This window comes from Thunnus thynnus, chromosome 4 (genome assembly GCF_963924715.1).
Source record: "Thunnus thynnus chromosome 4, fThuThy2.1, whole genome shotgun sequence".
NCBI classification, from domain to species: Eukaryota; Metazoa; Chordata; class Actinopteri; order Scombriformes; family Scombridae; genus Thunnus; species Thunnus thynnus.
In genome coordinates, this window is record NC_089520.1 from 23528481 (window position 1) to 23540705 (window position 12225).

Here is a 12225-nt window from a genome sequence, read left to right on the forward strand (position 1 = left end):
TGCACCATGGCCATGCTGAAACCTTGCTCCTTGGGGAGTTATTACAGAAGAGGTTTTCTGGCCGTTTTCTCTCATTAGTGTGAATATGGAGAGAAATCGCGGAAACCTCGGCTAGCATGAGCACACACACGCAGACACACATGCACGCATACAAAACACACACAAAGGCTGCATGTAAGGCAGAAGTCCAGACATGTGCGCAGTGCTGAGGCTGATGCCATGACTAGTCTAGATGTACATGGTGCACTTCTTTTGCCACAAGTCTATTTCAGCTTTTGCTTCTCTGTATACATACACGCTATGTGTTTGTGTGTGTTTCTCCCCGTTGATACAGCATCTGGTCCGAACCTCCCTCAGTCCTTCAATTCAAACTGCAGGTTGTTTGTTTGGGTTCGCCCTTACAAACACACCATTACGCTTGCCCTCTGCACTGAGGACTATTCCTGGCGCTGGCCTTAGTTTAGCTCAGGCCTGCTGCCTGGCTCACTGGAGGTCCCTGCAGGCAAACCTCAGTCCTACCAGAACCCAGGAAGATCCGAACCACAGCGCACCGCCCAACCACCACAGTGAAACTCTACCCTGCTTCAACCGGGCTCGCCTCACAGCAACTTAAATGTCAGCTGGAAGGTTTTAGTGTATGAGTCCTACAGCGCGTCTTTTCTTGATAGTTGCCCTGTCATGATGCAACAAGTCCACCTTTTCTGCAAACAAACAGGTACGGGCAAGAAAAAAAACGTCCTGAGCTTTTGCGACTCGCACTCAGCCAATGAAAAAAGGATTTGGGAGTGAGAGATAAAAAGAGAATAAAAGAAAGAGAAAGTGAGAGGCGGCAGAGAGAGAAAGAAAACAACAAAGGTGGTTAGGACAAAAGCAGTATTGTATCACTGAAATGACTTGTGAGTTGAAAGCCTTAAAAGTCCTCCCCAGAGCCAGGTCATAAAGCCCAGAGACGGGTTTGGCAGCTGAGGCCAGAGCCAGACAGGCCTGGCAGTCGAGCCCAGAGAGCTTCCAGTAACAGGAGATGTAAAAATCAATTTGCCGTGAAAAAGGTAAACAATCGGAAATGACAAATATGCAGGTTCTTTCCATCGCTTTTTTCATGTCTTGCTATTTTCACTGTTATTAAAGAAGACAAATGCAGGGGCGAGGAGAATGACTAGTCAGTAGTCATGCGGTGAGGGATCCCAGTAACGTTCAAAGGGGGAGGGAGGGAGGGGGTGGCGGTGAGAGAGAGGGGATTTTTTTTCTTTCTTTTTCACTACCTGAAACAGTCAAGCTGGACTTTTACAATCACAATTTGAAACATATACACTCCATATTAGTACGGATATTGTGTGCACACGCACATGCACACATGACGACAAGTCAGCCATCCTGATTCAAGAGGTGGAGGCCAATACATCCATGTGGATGGAGAAACGATTGAGGGACTGGGGGATGAGAGAAAGAGAGATTGAGGAGAGAAGGGGGGAGAGTCCTCAGGGGCTTGTTTGGTGGTTAGGGGCCCTCGGGGGCCCCAGCGGAGACCTCCATTAGTGGAACGATCCAAGCCTAGGGGAGCCGGTGCAGTGGTGGGCCTTCGAGGCAGGGGCCAGTCTGTTTAGCAGCAGTTTGTCTGCATTGCTCATAACATTGATCCAGTGTTGAGCTGCAGCCGTAGGAAAGCTCTTTGCCGCTGAATAGTCAGAGCAGCAGCGTATTGATAAGGCAGAGTGGACCAGTGGAGAGCCCTGCACCCTGTTGGTCATTTGGTGAAGCCAGATAGATCTTGTTCAATACACACACCCCACGGTTGCCTTATGGCATGTTAAATCTGTCCGTGTATGTGCCTCCGTGTGTGTACACCCGTAACGATTTGTGTCTTACAGAATCTAATCCTCTTTGCTTTCTCCTCTCGTCCTGCTTAGATGAACAGATCTGCTGTGACTGGCTGGGAAAAAAAGAATGAAAGGGGGAAAAAGAAAAAGCGAGAAAACAAACATGTTTCCCAGGCCCCAATTAGCCCACTTTTATTGCCCTAAGATATGCTCTCCCACCTTCCTCATTCCTCCCCCTTCACTCTCTGAAGTCTGCTTACACAAAATGCTTCACATCATTGAGAGTACTTAAAACATCATCAACAAAAAAGGTGGCCAGGGGACACATACAGGAGAGGGAGGCAGGGATGAAGAAAGTACCACTTTTGCCCATCAATGTATTTTCTTAAATCTGTGTTCTTTTATTAACACACAGTCAGTTAAATAAGTGTGTGTGTATGTGTGTGTTGAAGCAACAAGAGTTTTGCAACCTTGTACCCGTGTGTGTCATCTGCATCGTAGGATATGTGTGTGTGTTTTGCGGTTGTTGTGTTTGTACAACATCAGTCGTTGAACGCTCACAAACAAAACAGTTTGAACCCTCTGTACCGAAGCCATCAATTCTTAAAGAGATAATGACATGCTAACATACTCGCAGCAGCAGCTCTGTTTACAGATGAAGACAAACCACAAACAAGACACAGACATGCAGAGCGCTTTAGCTTTCCTTCCCTATACACTTTTTTCTCACTATTTTTCCCCCTCTCTTGCTATGACTTTGTGCATTTGCCAAAACTTAGCGAGAATAACAGGTGGGGAACATCTTGATGGTGTGTGTGTGTGTGTGTGTGTGTGTGCAACGTGTGTCTGCCTGATAGACGCACACATACGCAGTAATGAGTCAGGCGCTAAAATGTGGCTGCAGACCAGATTCCCTAATAAGAGAAGAATGTTGTCCATGGCATCCAGAGTTTTCCACTGGAATCACACATTCATCCAGCCTGTTTCCTGCCCCGGGGTCTTCCTCTCGGCGTGAACAGACGAGGAGAGGGAACCCTCTGTCTCCCTCTCCCTCTCCCCACTCTTCCCATTGTCCCCATCCCCTCCCTCACCACATCCTTTTTCTCATCCTTTTCATCACTTTTCCTTTCCCCTCTATCATTTAGGGTCAGTTAATGTGGCCGATCGGAGCTCTGTCTTCTCTTTCTCTGTCGGATTGTTCTAGTCTGGTTCTGGAGTGACACAAGCACATGACTCACAAAGTGAGTCAGACCAATTCAGGCTTATTGCTGAGGAAATGGTGGTGGATTAGGAGGAGAGGTGTCTTTCTCGGACTGGTACAGGAAAACACACGCGCACACACACACACACACACACATTATGCACACATATAGCTGAGTAAGAAAAAAAATATCTGTGGTTCACTGAATCTCCAAATTAATGTAACTCTTAGTCTAGCTGTGGAGCAACTTTAAACAAACCAAGACAGAAGTTTAAAAATTCACATTCAAATACTTTAACCTTGAAATCTCCCCTTGCCAAGGCACTAGCTCCCTCTTTTTTTCATCTGTTAAATGTTTGAGTGTTTGATAGTTTGAGGTCTATAGCAGAACCCGCCCGGGAATTAATGTCATTCATATGCCCTGCGGAAATTACTTTTGAAATGCATATAATCTAAAACATGCAAATGAGGCTGACTTTGTGCACCCTGTTTAATATGAATTATCATTTTCTGAATACCTATTATTACTGCGTACATTTCTCCAATTATATTGTTCTTTTTTTGTCACTTTTGCATACGGACGCACATGTGCACATCAGGAACACCAGAAACGCGCACATGCACATGCTCATGCTCGGTCACGGGCATGTGCGTGCAGGCGCACACATACACTTTCGCACACACACACACACACACACACACACACAGCAGAATGTCTTTGTGATGGGTGTATTTTAATGAGGAGTAATAAGGATGGTAATGACCCAGTCCACTTCTCTTTCTCTCTCACTCTCGGTCTTTGTTACTCTCTCCCTCTCTCCATCTATTTCTCTGCCTCTCTCACCCACTGCCTGGCACACAGCTGTTAGTTTACATGAAGCCAATGAGAAGAGTAAGAGGCATCTCATTTAAAGAAAAAAAAAAAGAAACAAAGAAAAAAAAAAACTAAATGTAGTTGCCTTTTGCAGATTCTGCACAAATTTACTAGTCAAAAAGTCCTTAAACAGCAAATGAAAATAACAAGGCAGGAAATACAAGTGTTGCTCATCCAATTTTCATTAGCAAACTGAAATATTGATGCGTTTTAAAAGTGAACAGTGCATGTTTAGTTTGTCTCTTCCTTTTCTGTACTGGTGATAGAGCACTGTTATTAATGTCCTTGTCCAAGAGGCAGACTTTTTTTTTTTTTTTTTTTTGCTCTTTTCTCCTAAATTGAATTGAAGGCATCTCTTTTTCAAACGAATTACTCTATTAATTTATTTATACTGTGCCATAAATTATTCTATTAATATTAGCATGTTCCAAATTAGTATGACTTCTCTCAATGTTCCTTCTACTTCTATTAATTAGCATGCTTGTCACTATAACAAAGATTTTTCTTTCTCTGATAAATTATAAAGGAGACATTTTTTAATACAATGAGAACCGCCTGAGAAATTATTAATATTTTAGTTGTGGCCTGTAAGACAAAAGTAAGGAGAAAAGAGCAAAAAGAACAGAAAACTAACAATTACATGGAATACATTATAGACTGTCACTGGTGTGCAACAGTGTTGATTTTTATTTTTGCTTTTTTGAAAGAAAAAAACTGTTTGAGTGTGCGTGTATGTGTGCACATCCGTATTGAATGCTCAGGGATATCATCTTGTTTTAGCACTTTTGGATAGGATGTGAATTAATTACCTCTGTAACAGCTTGGACCAAGTTCAAAAGTACTAAAATTCAATTAATTTGAAAAGTGGACATGCTATCATTTTCTCCGCATGTCTCCTTTAAAGTCTGGCCTGTTTTTACTGTGGACTTATTCAATTATATTTGATTAAACTCGCTCTGATCCAATCTATTAATTAACTAGGAAATGCAAAGTGCCCGACTTGAAAGCCGATGTATAAAATTATATCATGTCCACTTTGATATTTATTTATTTATATTTTTTACACCACTATTTTTTAAATCCATTGTAACCCTTTATTATTTTAAGTCGCTGTTGCCCATTCTCAGGTAATATTAAATCTATTCACTTCATCTTCCTTGTAATGCAAATTCTGATCATAAATTATGCCTCACCTAAAGGCAAGTACAACAAATTTACATCTTTGGGAAATATACTTCCTCTTTCTATTTCTTCCACAATTTAATCTTTTCACGCAATAAAATATAAATTGTCCCATGTAATTAAAGTTAAGAAGTTGGCCCTTTATTTGGTGAAGGTGGAGGATATCAGTGTCAGGAAGGGAGCACTTTCTTGTTAGAATAACAAGTTTCTCTAAATATAAATTAAAGGCTAGTCCACTCATATAATAGTTAATAGGACTACCATTATACCATATATATATATATATATATATATATATATTGTATATAAGATTACCATTTGTGTATTCTTGACAGGTCACATGCACCTGCAGGGACACACACATTTGATCTCTCAGGCTTGAGAACACTGCAATTGTGTGTTTGCATTTATTAATTCTTGTCACCCATGTCAACCTGTTTTTTCGTACTTGGCAGACTGTGGGCCAGACAGATCAGAGTCACCACACACCCTCAGTACCTCACATCTGTTGCACAAATACAAAAATTAAATCTCAATATACTTATGTCTCAGTTTACTCATCTCTTTCAACTTCATGTCATTTGTCCATTTCCCCACTGACACCTTTTCATCTCCCTCTCAAAATTTCTCTTCTTCCTCTCCCTCTGTGTCTCCCTCTCTGTCCCCCCCCCCAACCCCCCTCCCTCCCCTCACAGTGAAGGTCATTCTAATAAAGAGCTCTCGTAGGACAGAGCTGCTAATTGCTCCGCGGCGCTCTAGCTGGTTTCAGATCCAAATAAAGGCACGTTGCCTTTTTCCAAGCTCCTCTCCCTCTTGCCCTCCATTCCTCCACCTCCCCGCTTCACCTCTGTTCCACCATGTTAAATACAATCTGAGTATTAGCCGTGTGGACTGTCATAGCCTGACCTCAGCCTCCATTACCTCTCAGGACAGAGGGGAGAGATGAAGGGGAAAGCGGGGATTTTTCATCCTCATGATCACAGGATGATTTCCAACTGGCACACGTGAACGCGCGCACGCACACGCGCGAGCTTTACCTCTTTAGGAATGTACAACCCGTGATTTTAGGCTCAGATAAATGAGGTGTGCATGAAGTCCGCTCCTTTTACAAATATTTGTGTGTGTGGTGCATGTGTGTATGTGTGCGTATCTTTGTGTCTGACTCCAGTATTTCGAACAGACAGCAGTCTGCAGGCTGGTAAATCACTTACTGCACTCTAAAGGAAGGGTCGAGGTGAAGGCAGGAGTGTATGTTTGCCCCGGTCATACACACATACGGAGCGATCTCATCGGTGCGGAATGTGCTGTGTGTTTACCTATGGCTCCAGAACCCACCTGACCGAGGGAGGCTAATCTTTATGGGCTCTGTAAACAGGGACTTTGTCTTCAGAGAACTGCAGGCGGGCAAAAAGACACACAACTCACACACGCACGCGTACACATGCAAGAGAGTTGGGGGCATATATGGCAGGTTACATACTGTACAGCCGATACACAGAAAAGTACACATGCACGTGCAGAGGCTACACGCACACATATTCACTTAAATGCTCAGACAAACTGAACGCCATATGGCAGATAGTCCTACAGAAGTATAGAAGAACTCCCTGTGTTTATATAGCAGGGGATTTTCTTATCATCTGCTCTCGAGCCCCTCTCTTGTTCTCTTCACTCCCCGACAACAGCACTGGCTTCTTCATTAGCCAGCTGCAACGCACACTGGAGGTCAGACTATAGGCCAGCGCTGCTAGCTTCTCTCTCTGGGTTGATGATGCTCTTTGAAGCCAACCAGTCAGCCAGTCAGTCAGTCAGCCAGCCAGCCAGCCAGCCAGCCAGCCAGCCAGCCAGCCGTTAGTAGATATTGGCCCACATCTGACTGACTATCTGTCTGTGGGATAATGGAGTTCACCTGTTAGCACTGGAGCAGGGCCAGGGCAGCCGCAGACATCTAGCATTAGCCCTTTGCTGTTAGCCAACCTGTTAGCGCTGGCAGGCAGCCAGAGTAGCCTGGAGCAGTGCTGTTAGCTGCTACGTATCTTTAGCTCTGTGCTGAAGAGTAGGCTACCTGGCTGCGCTGGTTCTGGTCTCCTGCTGCAGATCTGGCTGTAGCATGTAGCCACGGCCAGCTGCTGAGGAAACAACCAAACTTGGACAGGGAAGTGATGGAAAAAGAATTTGTGCAGTATGTTTGTGTGTGAGTGTGTATGTGTGTGTGTGTGTGCTTGTGCGAGAATGTGTGTGTATTATTGCTTTCCTCTGACCTCATTCTCTTTTATTGAAGCTAATACACGTCAGCTCAGAAATGCCACGCAGATATCCCTCCTATCCCTCTTCCTCTCCTTCTCCCCTATGTCATTCTTTTAGAGGCAGGAAAGTAGAGAAGATTGGCAGCTAGTAGAAAGCAAATTTATAGACATACTGAGTCAGACTTGTGAGCCATACTGTATGGGTATTTTTTGTGCTTTAAGCACAGTTTGTTTTTATATTTTTATGTTTAACAAGACCCAAAAAGATCCAGACTGCATGCAGGAACTGATTACATAATCATTTTTGTCACTTCACTGACAAAATGTTGATATCTTTAGTCTTCAGAGGAAGCGAGTAAAATGTGTGTATCAATAAGCAGCTTTTTAGGAGAAAAAAAAAAGTATGAAACGACTGAATTACAGTGACACAGCAGTGCATATTTGCTTTAAAATGTACAAACTTTCTGACTGTAATTAATTTAATGATGCAGTTATAAGAATCAACAGGACTTGACACGCACATTTTAGCCCCATTAGTTAAATAGTTAAATATCTGCTTTCATGGAAAGATAAAGAGAAAGGTACTTTAGTAGCAGGATATATAAGAGGTTCAGGGCTGTGGTGGAAACTCTGCTCTGAAACTATGATTATACAAGCGCACCTTGTCTCTCCAATAGTTTCAGTAGCCTATCATTATTGAAACATTAATAATACAACCCATGTTTATTTCTGTTTTACTTATTTCATGTTTTCAATGCTACTAAGTTGAAAAAGCCATGTAGAATTTTTTTTTTTGTTTCAGTCTTATTGTGTCTGGTTGCAACTTTCACATGTGAACCCAACAAGTGATTAATGGAGACATAAGAGCCCAGACCTGATTGTTGGGTTTGTTCTGGGGTTTGGGGTTAAAGCAGATTCCCTCGGGGCCAGTGTCATGGTTTATTTAGTCGAGGAGTCTTTGCCAGCAAGCAGGGTGAGAGTGTGAGAATAAGGGTGTGTAAGTGTTTACTAAATTAGGATCTGTCTTTGAATGTCAGTGTTCACATCCCTGTCAAAGCATTGAAATAAAGAGCTAAGGCTCTTTGTGATGTTTTTAAGTGACAAATCCTGAATATGCTCCACTGACAGTAAATAGGACATTTTGCGGACACAATGACAGCGAACGACAGCAAAAGTGATTTATCTCATATGTGCTCTTTAGTATGTAACTGTCAATTATAATGAAATAAAGCCCCTTTGGGTGTAACTAAACCAAAAATTTTATGAATCCACACAGCCACACATGTCAACAGAGGCTCCTCCAAATTCTGTTTCCTGATTACAAAACAGGTTAGAGCTCGGATTCCTCAGATTTCTGTCTCTGGAAGAGTGTGTCTCTTGCTCACAAATATTGATTGAACTATCAAAGATCATAGAAATAACCTATGTGGATTCTATTTCAGGGTGAGAACTTTAATGTTTTCCAGGGTTGAACCTGCCACTAGTTACCAGGCATAACCAGAGGGAGAAAGACAGCATGCAGAGAGTAGGAGAAAGACAGATAATTCAAGAGTCAGATGAAAGTAGATAGATGATGGAGTGTAGATACTGGTACAGACATTTTTTCCCCCTTACCTCCTCCCTCCTCCCCCTACTTTCCCTCCCACCCTTATTCCCTCAGTTCTTTGCCTAATAAGCAGCGTTCCTGCGAGCTGATGCAAGGCGGAGGAAACAGAACAGGCGTTCTGGGACTGCTGGAAATATTCCCACATGAGGCATAACATGATAAAGACTTATTATCTCACTAAGCTGCTGTAAACACAGATGCACACATAAATACACACTGTACACAACTCTCTCTCCCTCTCTCTCTCTCTCTTTTTCTCTCTCTCTCTCGCAAACACACACACACACACACACACTCACAAAAAGTGAACCTGGTCCGGCATTACAGTTCTGATGAGCAATGACCAGGAGGAATCTGACAGAGCCAATCCCTCCAACAAAGCCTGAGAGTCAGCCGTGGTGAGCCAGCTCACTGGGCATTTAGCTCGGCTTGTTTGAACTCCACACACCCAGAGCAGTGGGAAGGAAAAGAAGGAGAGCCGATTATTATTAGTGCAATATTTTCGGGAACATCTGAACAGGCTGCGTGTCGAAACAGGACTCATCCCAGCTCCTCTCTACTCATCAATCACACACACACATAAACACATGCACCTAGCGTTCGCTGTGAGCTAATCCATTACAGTACAAAGGTAGGTGTCAGCCTCTTAGACAAACACACACACATACACTGGAGTCATCAGAAACATGTTGAGTCCCATTTTTCCTTCTTCTCTTCTCCATCCCAATTAAAAGGCAAAGGAGGCCTTTTATTTCCTTCTCCTCCAAACACATTCTTTATCTCTCTGATCTGCGCTCCTCCCTCCCTCGCTCAGTCCCCTCGGGGTAGTGGGAATGTCTCTCCCCACACACTCTCAGGTCAGGGGTTCAGCTGGAGGGGGTCTAAGCATGTAGAGGGATCGCGAGAGAGGGAGAAAAAGAGACACAGAAAGAGTGAGTAGCGGGTTGAGGCAGGCCTTTGCACGGGCAGCTCCTCTTCGCTGCCAGAAACACTTAAACTTAAAGCAGTGTGTGTGTGTGTGTATCATAGTGTGTGTATCATAGCCCTAATCAGAGACTTCAGGGTAGATTTATGCCCCTGCCTTTTTTCCGACCTCCATTACACCAGCTTATATACACCCATTACAGGATATGACAGAGTACACACCCTTTAGACGAGCATACCACACCGCCTGTATGTGTGTGTGTGTGAAAGAGAGGGCATGCGCTCACGCCTTTACACACTCCCCACACTTTCCCATTAGGTCCTTGTCCACCTGCGAGCTCTATCTCCCTGTCTGTCTATATCTCTCTTCCCCTCATTGCTAATAAGGTCAATGAGGAAGAGTAAGAAGCAGATGGGTGTACAGTACATTACAGCACAGCGCAGTATAGTGCGGGCTAGATAGCAGGCCGGTGATTCATGCTTAGTGAGACGTGTGATGATGTGAGGAGTTTCTACTGCAGCGCAAAGTCAGTGGACTGTGCGGTGGGATCTGTTGATCACTCAGCACTATGCCTTGCTTCATAATATTGCCTCAGGGAGCAGTTTGACCTAGCAGGGGTCTGGACGAAGGCGGGAGGAGCGGAAGAATGAAGGGAGAGAGTGTTGGGAAGAGGAGTGAGGTTGGAGATTAAGTGACTAGCTTTAAATGTCACAATAACGGTCTACTTCTCAGTCTTAACCTCACAGGCGGATGGGTGCCAGGAGGGAGACAAGGGAGAGTCAATGAGGAGGAAAAATACTGCAGTGTGATTTGTGGTTTTTCAAATGGCGAGGCTTGTTAGAGAGAAGTTTTCAACTGGTGAAATCTGTCCGTGAGCAACCTGTACTTTTAAACGTTCGATTCATCCAAATAAAAAAAATGAAAAAATATATACATGCTGTTCTGGAGCTTTTGATCATAACGTAAGATCTTCCTCAGCAGATGGAGTTGTGGATGTTGAAATTTCTACGTTTTCTGACAAATCGAAGGTTTATTCTCGACCCTGGAAACAGCAGTAACAGCAGCGACAATGTTACCACACAGTACTGCATTTTTGTCAACCGCTGTTCGCAAGGTCAAAAATGAACTATGAGTGAATTCTATGAATCTAGAAAAATTACATTTACTCTGTCATTAAGCGATACAGATGTGCCCAGGCTTTGAGCAATTCAACAGCAATCATTTTTGAGAAATTTTCAGTGAATTCCCAGAAAAAAGATTTCAGAGTAAACAGCACACAGCAACAGAGTGCTGTTTTTGTGGGGGGGAAAAATTGCTGTAAAATGTTTTAAATGTTTTAAATTCAGTGTAGTGAATGGCTCAAATAAAATTAAGTTCTTCTCCGTTGTAGCAGGCATCTCAAAAACCATAACTATCTGCATTGCTAGATACCAAAAGAGTTAAGTGTGAAAATATAGTTTTTGTACACTCGCTAACTCATCCACCTGCACACACTTTTATCCCACGTGCACACAAACATGCTGAGGTCCCTGTCCCTCAGCAAGCATTTGGTACCATTAACAGAGCCACCAGTGCTCTCTCACACACTCACATGCTGTCAGAGTCTCAGAGAAAAAAAATATGCACACACACACACACAGGTTCACCTGCTCTTGCCTCAGAGGAAAAGAAAAGTTAGATTCTCTCATGAAATGGCTTTTATTGTTTCCCCAGAAGGCATGGGTTGTGCGCCTCTGAAAAACTCACACATTCACACACACACACACACACAGTTGCACACAGACGAGGTAGAATGCCTCGATGGCGTTTTGTGTACCGACTCCGGGTTGCTGAAATAAAAGCAAAAGAACTTTCCCTCTAAAACTATGCGCTTGTGTGTGTTAATTTCTAAAACTGGATGAGGCAGCAAGACGAGATTGAGCTTGTCATTAGGAGTTCACAGCCTGCGTGCTTGTATGAAGGTTTGTTTTGTTTTGTATTAGCTGCTTAGTTGTGTGTGCTCTGCGCACGTACGTGTGTGTCTCTGTGTCTCCTCTCTCCCACGCTCCAGCTCCTAACGATGGCAAATGTGCCTGTGTGTTTGCGAGGCGTTGTTTCTCAAAAACAACAACACATCCAGGAACGGCGCGTTTTGTCTGGTTTTGTGGAAGGAACACGCTCTAATTAGAGAGGCCCTATGAAGGTGCATCAAACAGATCTCTCTCAAAGACCAACCTGCTCATGTCTCACACACAGCGCGCACATGCCACCTCTGATTATTGGAGAAATGTGTGTGTTATTTAACTATATAGCCGAGTATTAACAGCCTTGTCAGTTTAAATTTGCTGCACGTCTGATCCTAATCCACGCGTACGCACATTTACATGCAGACAAA

The 12225-nt window shown here is 43.5% G+C and overlaps 1 protein-coding gene across 3 annotated transcripts in view; it reads left to right on the plus strand.

Annotated features, from left to right (window-relative positions):
- The window catches only part of foxp4 (forkhead box P4), a 95670-nt gene that overhangs the window by 22028 nt on the left and 61417 nt on the right, over positions 1-12225 (plus strand). The window lies entirely within an intron of this gene.